The sequence below is a fragment of the Mauremys mutica genome, unplaced genomic scaffold (genome assembly GCF_020497125.1).
Source record: "Mauremys mutica isolate MM-2020 ecotype Southern unplaced genomic scaffold, ASM2049712v1 Super-Scaffold_100095, whole genome shotgun sequence".
Classification (NCBI taxonomy): Eukaryota; Metazoa; Chordata; order Testudines; family Geoemydidae; genus Mauremys; species Mauremys mutica.
Genome location: NW_025423264.1, coordinates 1635115 through 1639664, shown reverse-complemented (window position 1 = coordinate 1639664; position 4550 = coordinate 1635115). Strand labels below are relative to the sequence as shown.

At 53.3% G+C, this 4550-nt stretch overlaps 1 non-coding gene across 1 annotated transcript; it reads right to left on the bottom strand.

Moving 5' to 3' along the window:
- Positions 1 to 308: 308 nt before the first annotated feature.
- On the bottom strand, positions 309 to 380 carry TRNAG-UCC. The gene has a single exon. It is a non-coding gene; the product is annotated as a tRNA-Gly (tRNA).
- Between the last annotated feature and the right edge of the window lie 4170 nt (positions 381 to 4550).

The window sequence follows — 4550 nt, the reverse complement described above, 5'->3', positions numbered from 1 at the left end:
GTCTATTACAGGAGTGGGTGGGTGGGGTCTTTTGGCCTGCAAGGTGCAGCAGGTCGGACTAGATGATCACACTGGTCCCTTCTGACCTTAAAGGCTCTGAGTCTAAAAGGGAGCGGGAAGTAAAGAAATTAAAAAAAAATAAACCAAACATTGTAATACCAGGACAACTCCAACAGCTCATTGTATAGTCCTGCCCCTTTCTTCTGTGTTGAATGACCTGCAGGACATTGATTCTCTCATGCTATTGATAAACTGATACAATGTGACTGAAATTAAACCAATTCCCAGCAGAGAAAACATCACATGCCTGCATTGGCTGGGAATCAAACCCAGATCAACTGCTTGGAAGGCAGCTATGCTCACCACTATACCACCAATGCATTTGGCAAAAGGGCCATTTATGCTTGCCCAATGAGGCTAGAGCAGCATTGAGGAGATTTTCTGCCTGTTAAAATGTACTGGATTCTCATCACTAAAAAAAAAACCTCCATCTTCACCTGGGTTTGAACCATCAGCCTTTCATTTAGCCACCAAAGTTATTAATCACAGGGTATGTCTACACTACAGGATTATTCCGATTTTACAGAAACTGTTTTTTGGAACAGATTGTATAAAGTCGAGTGAACGCGGCCACACTGAGCACATTAATTCAGCGGTGTGCGTCCATGTACCGAGGCTACTGTCGATTTCCAGATCGTTGCACTGTGGGTAGCTATCCCATAGCTATCCCATAGTTCCCGCAGTCTCCCCCACCCATTGGAATTCTGGGTTGAGATCCCAATGCCTTATGGGGCAAAAACAGTGTTGTGGGTGATTCTGGGTAAATGTCAGTCAATCCTCCCTCCGTGAAAGAAACGGCAGACAATCATTTCACGCCCTTTTCCCTGGAGCCCGTTCAGCCTTTTTTCACTGTCACCATATCTCTACTGGATGCTGCTGACAGACGCGGTACTGCAGCGCTACACAGCAGCATCCCCTTGCCTTTTGCAAGTTAGCAGAGATGGTTACCAGCCATACCGTCCCACTGCTGCTTTGCAAGTTGACAATGACAGTTGCCAGTTATACTGTACCGTTTGCTGCTGTCATGGGTGCTCCTGGCTTGCCTTGGTGAGGTTGGCTGGGGGTGCATGGACAAAAATGGGAATGACTCCCCAGGTCATTCCCTTAAGTTTTGTCTAAAGGGAGGGTCAGTCCTGTCTAGACTATCAGACAAGCCTACAAAAGAACCAGAGAAGCAAACGGCCGCTCCAGGTCAGAGCCCCAGACATCCCGCAGAAATGATGAGCTGCATGCCATTCTAGGGGGTGCCCCTGCAACAACCCCACCCATTGCTTCCCTCCTCCCCCACCCCTCCTGGGCTACCGTGGCAGTTATCCGCCCATTTGTGTGATGAAGTAATAAAGAATGCAGGAATTTGAAACAACACTGACTTTATTGCCTCTGCAAGTAGAGCTCAAAGGTGGGAGGGGAAGGCAGCCTCCAGCTGCTATAATATTCCAGGCAGGACTGAATCTCCATTAGACAAAGCTTAAAGAAGAGAATGACCTGGGAGTCATTCCCATTTTTGCCCAGGCACCCCCTGCTGACCTCACCAAGGCCAGCCAGGAGCACTCACGGGACGACAATGACAGATATCAGTCCTACCATAACATCAGTCCTGTAGTACCGGGAAGGGAAGGGAAGGGGATGGTGTTGTGTAGCGCTGCAGCACTGCGTCTGCCAGCAGCATCCAGTAGACATACGGTGACACTGAAAAAAGGCGAGAAATGATTTCACGGGGGGGGGGGGGGGGGGGTGGGGGGGGGGGGACGACATATACCCTGAACCACCCGTGACAATGTTTTTGACCCATCAGGCTTTGGGAACTCAGCCAAGAATTCAAATGGTTTTCGGAGAGTGAGGGGAACTGTGGGATAGCTACAGACGTCAGTTGCCCCTCCCACCGTGAGCGTCCATTTCATTCTTTGGCTTTCTGGTACGCTTGTCACAGCTCCTTAAGTTTCAGCACTGTATTGAGTCCCTGTTGTGGCCTCTGTCTATCATGGCCTTGGAGATTTTGTCAAATGTTTAGGCATTTTGTCTTTTGGAACGGAGTTCTGATAGAACAGATTCATCTCCCCATACAGAGATCAGCTTCAGTATCTCCTGTACGGTCCATGCTGGAGCTCTTTTTGGATTCTGGGACTGCATGGTCACCTGTGCTGATCTGCGCTCCACGCTGGGCAAACAGGAAATTAAAATCAAAAGTTCATGGGGCTTTTCCTGTCAACCTGGCCAGTGCATCCGAGTTCAGATTGCTGTCCAGAGCGGTCACAATGGTGCACTGTGGGATAGCGCCTGGATGCCAATACCGTTGAATTGTGGCCACACTAACCCTAATCCGACATGGCAATACCGATTTCAGTGCTACTCCCCTTGTCGGTATTAAGAGCCCTTTAGATAGATATAAAGGGCTTCGTTGTGTGGATGGGTGCAGGGTTAATGTGATTTAACGCTGCTAAATTTGATATAAACTCGTAGTGTTGAATGAGGCTAATCATCTAGTGGAACAAGCTCCGCAAGGGACGTGGTTAATTCCCCATCACTGCCCTGTGTAAATCAAGACCGCAGCTCTTGCTGCAAGACACCTGGTGTGTGGGTGTCCCTGTTCCCCCTTCAGAACCTCTGGTACATGGTGCTTCCCTCCTCCCAGTTCAAGATCCCCATCATGTGGGTGCTCGCATCCAGGATCTCTGGTGGGTGTCTCTGCCCCCACCCCATGAACTAGCTCCCGTGTGTGGTTTCCCCTGCCTGCCCCCATCCGGGATCTGTGGATGTCTCTGTTCCCCTTTTCAAAATCTGTGTTGCTTGGGTGCGTCCCTCCCCCCAAGTCAGAATCCCCAGCATGTGGGTGCTCCCTTCCCCCCCTCCAGGCTCTGCGGGGGGTGTCTGTGTAAAAAGAGACCGTGTCTCACTGTCTTGCCAAGGCTACGCTGCAGGGGCTATTCACAGGTGCGATCCCACTACTGATCAGCACGGGAGTTTTGACATGCTCCATTTCTGACCTGGGCCGGTTCACCCCTCCTCAGGCAACCTGGGCACCCCAAGCTTCCCTGGGATCACCATATTGATGCCGAGCTTAGTGCGGACACCTGATCGGCACAGCCCCCTGCAGCCTAGAACTCCTGAGCTCAAGCGATCCACCGGCCTCAGCCTCCCCAGGAGCTGGGATCACAGGCACCAGCCACAGAGCCCGGCTTGTTTTGCAGCCTGGCAGCTGGAGCTTTAAACTCTGCTTGTGAGCTCTGTGCCTTGGCCAGACGGGGACAGCCTGGAACTGGGAAATGCTCCTGCTTCCCCTGCCCCCATCTCATCTCGAGCTGCAGGCGCCGCTGTCCTGCCAGGTAAGATCCTGGATGTTTCGGTGCCTCTTTCCCCCAGCCCAGGTGTCCGGGTACCTCTGCCCCCCATACAGAATCCTGGATGTGTCCGTCCCTCTGCAGAGGATCCCAGAGTGTGGATGCCCTTGTCCCCCCCTACAAGATCCTGGGTGTGTGGGTGCCACTCTCCCCCGCAGTAGATCTCTGGTGGGTGGGTCCCCAGGGTGTGAGTGCTCCCATCCCCCGATACAGGCTGGGGGGGGGTATAACTGGCTCTCCCTGTCCTGCCCAGGCGGTGCTACAGCAGCTGTTCACAGGAGCAGCGACCCCACTGTCGCCCTGCAGCTTTAACCTGCTCCAGGGGTGACCTGCTTCATCCTCCTGTGGGAGCCCGGGGACCCCGAACTGCCCAGAATCACCTGATCGATGCCGAACTTAGCACAGACACCGGCTCAGCATGGCAGGGAGCAGCCCTGAGCCCTAACAATCAGCTTCCCTCCGCCTCCTGCTGCACAGCGAGGGTCCCACGCGAGAGGCTTCGTGCCCAGTTTGTTCAGGAGCGTCCCAGGCTCCAGCTGTAAACTCTGCTGGTCAGTTCTGAACTTTGGCCACACGGGGGCGGCACTAACGGTCCCATCTAAACGCTGTTTGCGTTCGACCCTTCAGCTCGCAGATTGTAACCCGCGGGCAGATCTCTGAGTGCAGCCAGATCCCTCCCCAAACTGAACATTGAAGCAGCAGCTCCCATTGGAAAGAGCAGGATTTTTGCCTTTAAAAACAAGGGAAATGTCTCCAGCGAGAGACTGAAGAAGCTCAACTGATTTCATTGACTCCATGAATGTTCCTCTGTGTCCCCCTAGGAGTCATGCCCCACATTTTGGGAACCACTGAACCCTACTCGCTAATCAGGGGCTAGTGATGCCAAAGCCCAGGGAAAGGGAGAACAAGTGCGGGACCCCCAGCACTGGAGCCATGTGAAGGGGCTGCAGGAGAGGGGCAATGGCTGGTGGCACAGGGAGTTAAGGGCAAAGGGGGCACAGAAGGGGGCAGGAGTTAGGGGTGAAGGAGGCACAAGGGTTGGGAGTACAGGAGCTAGTGGTAAAGGGGGAGTGGGGATCGTCCAGGGGCAATGGGGAAGTGCCAAAGTACAAGCTTTGCCCAGGGCACCATTTCCCCTAATGCTGGTCTGAG